Source organism: Callospermophilus lateralis, unplaced genomic scaffold (genome assembly GCF_048772815.1).
Source record: "Callospermophilus lateralis isolate mCalLat2 unplaced genomic scaffold, mCalLat2.hap1 Scaffold_818, whole genome shotgun sequence".
Lineage (NCBI taxonomy): Eukaryota > Metazoa > Chordata > Mammalia > Rodentia > Sciuridae > Callospermophilus > Callospermophilus lateralis.
The window spans coordinates 643,955-655,227 of NW_027516238.1; the positions used below are offsets into that span (position 1 = coordinate 643,955).

Here is an 11,273-nt window from a genome sequence, read left to right on the forward strand (position 1 = left end):
AGACAGAATGATTCTCATTACTGTCCCGAAAAGGAGTATATGTGAGCCTCCCCAGGACACCTCTATGTCATCAGAACAGATCTTCCTTTAACGGATATCCGATGTTATAAAGGCAGCACTTAATTATTGAGGCCTCCTCCACCAGGTGCTTGCTAATAGTTTTTTTTTTTTTTTTTAAATATTCTATTTTTTTATAGATCAGTTTGATCATAACAGAAATCCAAAGCAGAACAAATTTAGAAATGTTCACAATAAATATACAAAATTTTTCCAAAACACAAATTTAGCCTAGGATATAAGGCTCCATTGACATCTCTTGCCAAACACATTGTAAACTAACTTATACTCCAATAAAATAGAAAATATTGAAGCCACTGACAAATTTCTAGAGTCATACAATTTGCCCAAACTGAATCAGGATGATATACACAATTTAAACAGATCAATTTTTTTTTTTTTTTTTAAATTGGAACGATACAGAGAAGATTAGCATGGCCCCTGCGCTTGCTAATAGTTTTAGTGAGGTGGTTCACTGCAGTGCTCCTGGGACCGAACGCTCACTCAAAGGCCTTGGAACATCTCAAGATGTGCACCCCCTAGAGTGGCTCTCCAGCCCGGAGCCCTGGAGGGAAGGCCTGATTCAGAATTTCCAGCAGTCTGGTCTTGTGATCTGGTCGGCAGGGTCATCTTGCTGGGAAACTCAAAAAGGTTAGATGAGAAAGCAAAAAAAGAACCCTGACTCCAACTAAAATCAAATTGAGGCAAGCTTATTATGTCAACCAGCTGGGCTGCCTCTCCCTCCCAAAACGGCAGGAACAAAACAGCAACCCCGCCTTTCCTATAGCCCAGCTATATGGCCCAGAAAGTTACACAAAAGGGGGGTTACAGAAAACAGAACTTTGACAAGCATGACACAAATGGTAGTTAATTTATTTATTTTTGCTGGTCCCAATATCAGAAATTATGAGGACAATTAGAGCCTCAGAGAGGGTCGTTGTCTGGCCAGGGAAGGCCAAAATTTATGGTGTGTCACTAAAGTTTCAGCGAAGCCTGGATGGTGCACTTTCTTGCAGACCCTGACCCACCACACTTGACAGAATTCCCTCCAGCACGGTGTACCAGTTGAACTGTTGTATTTCAAGAAGCAAATACCAAACTCCCAGTGCAGCAGCAAGAAACACCACAAAAAGTGGAGGATGACCAATTGGCTTCACATTCCACATGGGGAGACACTAAGCCCCAGTCGCCACAGTTAACCTACAAAGAGAGACTTCAGCACTGCTGCCTCGTGTACATTGGAAAATAAGAAACTATGTCCTCAAGGTCTCAGAGACGCACACCCAGCTTTGAGGGTGTCACTGCAAAGGAAACTTAACTCCTGACAACAACATATATTTCAAGTGCACAACCTCAGTGGCAGTTTCTCAAAAAGTGTTAGGCTGGCAGAGCTCCAAGTTTGTGGAGTGTGTACCCTGTCCTTACTTTTAGAAACTCCTATACCACCTCCAATTTTGTGCACTCATGAGCATTTTCCATTCCAGAAATGTAATCACAGATTTTTTAACTCTTCTTCTCTAAATGTGTCTAACTTGGGGCGAAGGTAATGTCAAGGCATTGTTCTGGATGAGAGTGGGAAGATTTTTTGTAGCACATATTTGCATACATATTAGATTAATTTTCCTATTTTCCATTCGAATTTCTGAATACCTGACACTAACCCATATTCTACTAGACTCTGACTACTAATCCTAATATGATAGAGAAAAATAACCAAAACAGTATATAAATACACGCAGTTCAGAGTTGAAATTGACTTTTGCATGAGAAAGGGTAGGTGTTATAAATCTAGTCAATTTTTAATTGAAATAGTTCTCCATGTGTTTTTAAAGTTAACAAATATGTGAATTACTGTCTCCCTTTCTCTGGAGCTTATTCAGCACATGTATTTTTATATGCACAAATAGAATCCTACGGGGATCACACGTACATTCTTGTGAGTTACATGACTTGGCAGATACAAAGTGTGAGAAGACATCACTCTTCCAAAATGGTGTTGGAACTGAAAATTCAACCTATGGGTGAGCTTCCCAGTAGAACAACACTATACATAAACCCATGTTCAGTCAAAAGAATATTTTTGGATCTTTATGATATATATTTCATGATGAATTTTGATCGGCATATATTTTGCTAGTTTTTAATATCTGGTTGTGTGTGTGTGTGTGTGTGTGTGTGTGTGTCTGTATATATATATACACACTCTACAGATTTATCAAAATATGTAATATATGTGTCTTATTATACACTCCCTAAATTCATTCATATTCATATGTGTGGATTTATAATCAAAATTTCACAAGATTATTCTCACAAATATTCATCTACCTGAACTACATATTTCTTTCCTAGTACTGACAACTAACTTCAGTGAATGGTGCATACAAATCCTAATATTTCTACAGTAACTGATCCAGTATAACATCAATGCAAGTAGATTCCTATGGGACATGATGTGCTTTTTGATGTTCATTTTTATTCAACACTGGTACATTACTATTTCTTCAGTTTATGCACATCATAGGATATGTATTTCATCCACAAGTTCACAAATTCATAGGCATTTTTTTTACTTACAATCACTTCCTACTTCAGAACACATGTATTTCTCCATGTTTCTTCACTGGTCTTTTAATGAGGCTTCTTTCCAAAGTCATTATTTTCGTTTTCCATAATCATTTTTGAACCAAAACTCACACACCCTTCATGATAAACCATAACACTAATATTTCCATTAGTTGTATAACTGGTTGGAATGAATGATTGTATATCAATATATGATTTCATATATAATTTCAGATAATAATTCAATCCATTATTTAAAGTAGATCCAGTTATATTATTTATTCACAGTATGGACTATTCATGCATTATCTCTGTATTCATAAACAAAGGTTACACCTATTTGTACCCCCAAGACTAATTTATACGTCTTCCAATTATTCCTAAAAAAAATGGTGGAAGAAATACTCATGTCACCTGATCTACATATACATTTATCACAGTAATATTCTGGACAAAAAAAGCGAAGATAACACTTAAGATTCTACCAAAGCCTAAATGGAAACTGAGCAAGGACAACTAAAAGCACCCATGTTCATATTGCCAAATCTTTCAAATGTCAATCCAATTCGTAATTACATATTTGTTTCTTTCTAAGATTATATATTCAACCTCAACCATATTGAAAATATCTAATCTTATCACTCACTTTATACTTTGCCTGATTTATTAATGTCTCTGTTGATATCTGCTTTCTGACATATTTTCCCCAGTTCATCATTGTGACTGACTCTTCACATGTGCTCACGTTTACATTCACTCTCTACCCGAAACCCTGTTGCTAAAGAACTTTTGGTCCAAATCCTATACTCACTCGTCTTTCTAAACCTACCGACTATCTTCTTAATCCTTCTGACTATGCCTTTTTGACTGGATGTTCTCTTCGACATTCAATCATCCAAGGTACAAGGTCCTATGCCATTGTATATCGATTTATCTGAGACATCTGGGCAGAACATAATTAAATGCTAAGTATCCCAATCAACGGCCCAATGCCCTCTGGGCTTCAAATCTTACCTAGATTTCTGTTTTCATACTTATATTTTACCTATATATTCTTGTGAATATCGCAGGTTCCCAATACCATTATGCATCCCGCAGAATGATTCATAACCCAAATTGAACCAGGTATTAAACCTAACCATACACAGTTCCCTCAATCTAACTTTATAGAAGAGCAGGGCCAGAGCTGGTCTTACAATACAGAATGTAGGGGATCTTCCACCTGCTGAGAACCTCAAAGGTCCATGCAGAAATGATCCCTGGAGAAGATATAGGCAGCTATGAAGGACCTGAGAGAGCAAAAGTCATCTTCTATGGCAAACAACCTAGTCAGGACGAAGGGACGTGTTTGAATCAGCCTCTCTTTTTTTAATGTGGCGAAGATGGACCAAACCAGACCTAGGTGGAATCATTCTTTAGATCCATCATGTGCTTAGAATCTAAATCACAGCCACAAACAAGGCCAAGAGGCTAATTCAGCCACATCCCTTTCGAAAGCAATAAAGCAAAGAGCCACAGGTGATGCCCATTCATTTCCATTTCAAAATGTATTCTTCAGGCTTCACAAAGGGGTGGCCGGAAGCAAAATCCTTCCAGATATTCAGTGCAAGAGAACAGTACTTAAACAAAAAGTCCAAAGCAGGGTCTCTCAACTGAGAGTTTCCTGGTCACACTGATATCTGAGTTTTCTGAGATGCTCGCCATTCTCTTCAGCTCTCCAGTACTTGGCCATGTCAGAGAGCTTGGAGGTGGTACATATCTTGCACACAAAACCGTGAGCCTATTCTGCAGAGTGGCCAGAATTTAGGAAGAAACCAGCAACTTAGGAAGATAGCAGGTGTTTCCCATTGATAAGACAAGCTGCAGTTCATTCATATATTGGGCAGGATGAATTTTGGGAAGATTTATACTAGACAGGACACATCCATTAATGCATTTTCTTTTCTAATTTGTACAACACCAGACACAGTGGGATACACAGACAAAGAAACACTCGCCTTGTCAAACGACTTACTAGAACAGTCCACTCAAAACCAAAAAAAAAAAAAACAAAAAAACAAAAAAACAAAAAACGCCTTTCCTACCTATTCTCAGAACATGAGACAGAACCACAAACCCAAACCCACTCCCACAAAGGCACGTTCTTTCCCCAAGTAGGTCTGTGACAACCCGGAGTGTCCTCTGACTGGTGAGCCATACAATGTTTCCCCGAATTGGCCTGTCTTGTCTCAGATCTGGTCTCCTTGTCCAACTCTGTGAAGTTGAGAGGAGCCAGCGGTGAGCCACTACCTGTTTTCTCAGAAAAGGTCCCTCTTCAGAGCTCTACTGGCATTTGGCCATCCTCACATCAGTAGGTACCAAGAAAGGCTGACTTTGTCCTTGGAAAATCCAAACAAGTGAGCCCACTGGGACTGGGACTGGGACTGGGACTGCCACTGGGTGGCTTCTTGGATACCAAGTTCAGAGAGTTCCATCACCAAGGAAATGAGGTATGTCACTTTCTTTGGAACTGAATGAGGTGACTGCCTTGGCAACCACTTTGTCCTAACAGTTGCTTCCAAGATTCCCAAGAGATGGAGCCAGCCGCTCCTTCTTGTGACACTTTCACAAGTTAGAATGGAATATAAACGATAGCCAAACGGGAACAGCTCTCCACACAGGCCTGTTTTGGTCAGTCTTCTCTACAATAAGAAGAGAGAGGCTGATTCAGACACGTCCCTTCGTTCTAACTAGCTTTTTTTGCCATGGAAGATGACTTTTGCTCACTCAGGTCCTTCATACATGCCTACAACTTGTGCAAGTATCATTTCTGCATGGACCTTTGAGGTTCTCAGCAGGTGGACGGTCCCCTACTTTCCTGTATTGTAAGAACAACTCTGTTCCTGCTCTTTTGTGAAATGAGTTTGAGGGAACAGTGTATGTTTATGGTTAATAACAGGTTCGATTTGGATTAGGAATCATTCTGTGCGATGAATAATAGTGTTGGAAACCTGTGATATTTACAAGAATATAGAGGTGAAATATAAGTATGAAAACAGAAATCTAGGTGTGATTTGAAGCCCAGAAGGGCATTGAGCCCTTGATTGGGATACTTAGCTACGAATTATGTTCTGCAAATATGTCTCATATAATTCGATATACAATGGCATAGGACCTTGTACCTTGGATGATTGAATGTAGAAGAGAACATCCAGTCAAAAAGGGATAGTTGCTAGGATCATGAAGCTAGTCGGTAGGTTTAGGTGGAAGAGTGAGTATATGATTTGCACCAAAAGTTCTTTAGCAATAGGGTTTCGGTTAGAGACTGAATTTAAAAGTCAGCACATATGAAGAGTCAGTCACTAGGATGAGCTGGGGAAAAAATGCAGAAAAGCAGATATCAATAGAGACATTACAAAATTAGGCAAAGTATAAAGTGACTGATAGGATTAGACATGTTCAACAGTGTTGAGTTTCAATATACAATCTTAGGAAGAAACAAATATGTAGTCACCAATAGGATTGGCATTTGAGAGCATTACGCAACCTGGACATGGATGTTTTTAGTAATCCGTGTTCACTTTCCATTTAGGCCTTGGTACAATCATAAGTATGGCCATTAAATTTTTTGTCCAGAATATTACTGGGATAAAATGTATATGTAGATCAGGTGACATGAGTATTTCTTCCACCATTTCTGGGAGCAATATATTAAAGACGTAAAATTAGTATTGGGGTTACAAAGAGGTGCACCCTGTGTCTATGAATATAGAGATAAAGCATGAATAGACCATACTGTGAATAAATAATATAACTTGTTCCAATTTTAAATAATGGATTTAACTGATATCTGAAAAATTACAGGAAATCTTATATTGATATACAATCATTCATTCCAAAAAATTATACATCTAATTGTAATATTAGTGTTTTGGTTTATCATGAAGAGTGTGTGAGTTTTGCTTCAAAAGTGATTATGGAAATCGAAAATAATGTGTTTGGAAAGAAGTCTCATAAAAAGACCAGTCAGGAAACCTGGAGGAATACATATGTTGTGAAGCAGGAAGTGATTGAAAGTAAAACAAATGCCTATAAGTTTGCTAATTTGTGGATGAAATATATATCCAATGATGTGCATAAACTCATGAAATATTAATGTACCAGTGTTGGGTAAAAATGAACCTCAAAATACACATCATGTCCCATAGGAATCTACTTGCATTGATATTAAACTGGGTCAGTTACTGTAGAAATATTAGGATTCGCGTGCATCATTCACCAAAGTTAGTATTCTTTTTTTTAAATTTTTATTTATGGTTGTTAAAAACATTACATAGTTCTTGATATATCATATATCGCATTTTGATTCAAGTGGGTTATGAACTCCCATTTTTACCCCGTATACAGATTGCAGAATCACATCAGTTACACATCCATTGATTCACATATAGCCATACTAGTGTCTGTTCTATTCTGCTGCCTTTCCTATCCTCTACTATCCCCCCTCCCCTCCCCTCTCCTCCCCTCTTCTCTCTCTACCCACTCTACAGTAATAAATTTCTCCCCCTTGTATTATTTTTCCCTTTTCCCGCACTTCCTTTTGTATAAAATTTTGTATAACCCTGAGGCTCTCCTCCCATTTCCATGCAATTTCCCTTCTCTCTCCCTTTCCCTTCCACCTCTCATCCCTGTTTAGTGTTAATCTTCTTCTCATGCTCTTCGTCACCACTCTGTTCTTAGTTACTCTCCTTATATCAAAGAAGACATTTGGCATTTGTTTTTTAGGGATTGGCTAGGTTCACTTAGCATAATCTGCTCTAATGCCATCCATTTCCCTGCAAATTCTAAGATTTTGTCATTTTTAAATGCAGAGTAATACTCCATTATGTATAAATGCCACATTATTTTTATTCATTCTTCCATTGAAGGGCATATAGCTTGGTTCCACAGTCTTGCTATTGTGAATTGTGCTGCTCTGAGCATCGATGTAGCAGTGTCCCTGTAGCATCCTCTTTTTAGGTCTTTAGGTTTTAGACCGAGAAGGGGAATATCTGGGTCAAATGGTGGTTCCATTGCCAGCTTTCCAAGAAATCTCCATACTGCTTTCCCATTTGGCTGCACCAATTTGCAGTCCCACCAGCAATGTACAAGTTTACCTGTTTCCCCATATCCTCGACAGCACTTGTTGTTGTTTGACTTCATAATGGCTGCCAATCTTACTGGAGTGAGATGGTATCTTAGGGTGGTTTTGATTCACATTTCTCTGACTGCTGGAGATGGTGAGCATTTTTTTTATGTACTTGTTGATTGATTGTATGTCCTCCTCTGAGCAGTGTCTGTTCAGGTCCTTGGCCCATTTGTTGATTGTGTTATTTGTTATCTTATTGACTAATTTTTTGAGTTCTTTGTATACTCTGGATATTAGGGCTCTATCTGAAGTGTGAGGAGTAAAGATTTGTTCTTAGGATGTAGGCTCCCTATTTACCTCTCTTATTGTTTCTTTTGCTGAGAAAATCTTTTTAGTTTGAGTAAGTCCCATTTGTTGATTCTAGCTATTAACTCTTGTGCTATGGGTGTCCTATTGAGGAATTTGGAGCCCGACCCCACAGTATGTAGATGATAGCCAACTTTTTCTTCTATCAGGCGCCGTGTCTCTGATTTGTTATCAAGCTCCTTGATCCATTTTGAGTTAACTTTTGTGCATGGCGAGAGAAAGGGATTCAGTTTCATTTTGTTGCATATGGATTTCCAGCTTTCCCAGCACCAATTATTGAAGATGCTATCCTTCATCCATTGCATGCTTTTAGCCCCTTTATCAAATATGAGATAGTTGAAGTTTTGTGGATTGGTTTCTGTGTCCTCTAATCTGTACCATTGTTCCACCCACCTGTTTTGGTACCAGTATTATGCTATTTTTGTTACTATTGCTCTGCAGTATACTTTGAAGTCTGATATCGCTATATCGCCTGATTCACACTTCCTGCTTATCATTGTTTTTGCTATTCTGGGTCTTTTATTTTTCCATATGAATTTCATGATTGCTTTCTCTATTTCTACAAGAAATGCCATTAGGATTTTGATTGGCATTGCATTAAACCTATAGAGAACTTTTGGTAATATCGCCATTTTGATAATGTTAGTTCTGCCTATATATGAACAGGGTACATTTTTACATCTTTTAAGATCTTCCTCTATTATTCTCTTTAGGGTTCTGTAGTTTTCATTTTATGAGACTTGCACCTCTTTTGTTAGGCTGATTCCCAATTATTTTTTTTAGGATATTGTGAATGTAGTGGTTGTCCTCATTTCCGTTTCAGAGGATTTTTTGCTGATATACAGGAATGCCTTTGATTTATGCGTGTTGATTTTATATCCTGCCACTTTGCTGAATTCATTCATTAGCTCTATTAGTTTCTTTGTAGACCCTTTTGGGTCTGCTAGGTATAGAATCATGTCATCTCTAATAGTGATAATTTAAGTTCTTCTTTTCCTATTTTTATGGCTTTAATTTTTTTGTCTGTCTAATTGCTCTCGCCAGTGTTTCACGAACTATGTTGAACAGAAGTGGTGAAAGAGGGCATCCCTTTCTTGTTCCAGATTTTAGGGGGAATGCCTTCAATTATTCTCCATTCAGAATGATGCTAGCCTGAGGCTTAGCAGAGATTGCTTTTACAATATTGAGGTATGTTCCTGTTATCCCTAGTTTTTCTAGAGTTTTGAACATAAAGGTATGCTGTACTTTGTCGAATGCTTTCTCTGCATCTATCGAGATGATCATATGGTTCTTATTTTTAAGTCTATTGATGTGATGAATAACATTTATTGATTTCCCTATATTGATCCAGCCTTGCATCCCACGGATGAGTCCTACTTGATCATGTACACAATTTTTTTGATATGCTTTTGTATCTGATTTGCTAGAATTTAATTGAGGATTTTTGCCTCTAGGTTCATTAGAGATATTGGTCTGTAGTTTTCTTTCTTTTAAGTGTCTTTTTCTGGTGTAGGAATCAGGGTGATGGTGGCCTCATAGAATGAATTTGGAAGTTCTCCTTCTTTTTCAATTTCCTGAAATAGCTTGAAAAGCATTGGTATTAGTTCCTCTTTAAAGGTTGTGTAAAACTCTGCTGTATACCCATCGGGTCCTGGGCTTTTCTTACTTGGTAGTGTTTTGATGGTTTCTTCTATTTCCTCAATTGATATCGGTCTGTTTAGGTTGTCTATAACCTCCTGACTCAATCTGGGCACATCAAATGACTTAAGAAATTTATCGATGCCTTCACTCTCTTCTATTTTATTGGAGTATAAAGATTCAAAATATTTTCTTATTATCTTCTGTATTTCTGAAATATCTCTTGTGATATTGTCTCTTTCATCCCGTATGCTAGTAATTTGAGTTCTCTCTCTTTTTTTCTTCATTACCATGGCTAAGGTTCTGTCGGTTTTATTTATTTTTTCAAGAACCAAATGGGTTGACGTGTCCTCCGCGCTGGCAGGCCGCTGGGCCTGTTTCTGCATTCGGTTGCAGGTCTGCCTACCTTGCGGGAGTGGGTGGTGGCTCTGCTTTGCCCCTTCTCCAATTGGGGTGTCGTGACTATCATGCCGGCACGTCGCTGGGCCTGTTCTGGGCGCGGGCAAAGGCTCTGCTCTACGCCTACTCCAATTGTGTTGACGTGACTACCACGCTGGTGGGCCGCTGTGCTTTTACTGGGCTTGGGAGAAGGCTCTGCTCTGCCACTACTCCAATTGGGGTGTTGTGTCTACCACGGTGGCAGGCCGCTGGGCCTGTTCCGCAGGTCAGTCACATGTCTGCTTACATTGCGGGCGCGGGCGGTGGCCAGCTTGGCCCCTACTACAATTTGGGTGACGTGACTACCACGCCAGCAGGTGGCTGGGCCTGATCTGGGCCCGGGTGGCAGCTCTGCTCTGCCCTTACTCCAATTGGGGTGATGTGACTACCATGCCTGCAGGTCGCTGGGCCTGTTCCGGGCACGGGCGGCAACTCTGCTCTGCCCCTACTCCAATTGGGGTGACGTGACTACCATGACAGTGGGTCGCTGCGTCCGTTCCGGGCATGGGCAGCAGCTCTGCTCTGCCCCTCTGGCTTGATGACAAAGTGAGAGATACTCAGGTGTTTGTGACTCACTTTCTTTACCAGAAGACCAACTGTTTCTGTCACCGCTGGTATCAATGAAGTTATCTCCTCCACCGCTTTCTGATGACATCAGATCTCTGCCATGTTGATACACCATGTGAATGGCAGCATTTCGTTCCCTTTGCCGGGTGACAAAAGAAACGGGTGAGTCTTGACCGGCCCTCACAAGCCCCGTCTCAAACTTGCTGCCACTGCCTATGAAGGCTCGGTTGGTATTAAACTCCACAGTATTCAGCAAGACCTGGACCGAGAAGCAGTTTCCGTGAGTTCTTTAGCCCTGGGCCAGATCAGTTCCAGGAGCTGAAATTCGGCCGCTGTTGGCTTGGTGTATGTTCTGATAGGAGCAGGCTCCATGAAGCAGTTTCTGCGGTTTCTTTAGCACTGAGCCTGAGTAATTTGTCTGCAAGACACAGGCAAATGGCAGCCTGAAATTACCTAGTCTATAGCTGAATGAGTGGCGATCAGTGGAACACAGGGATGGTGACGTCAGCTCTCCAAGATGGTGGCCACTGGCTTC

General features: G+C 39.8%; 1 non-coding gene across 1 annotated transcript; it reads left to right on the forward strand.

Moving 5' to 3' along the window:
• Positions 1 to 435: 435 nt before the first annotated feature.
• On the forward strand, positions 436 to 539 carry LOC143640983 (U6 spliceosomal RNA). Its single transcript, XR_013155210.1, has one exon. It is a non-coding gene; the product is annotated as a U6 spliceosomal RNA (small nuclear RNA).
• Positions 540 to 11,273: the final 10,734 nt, after the last annotated feature.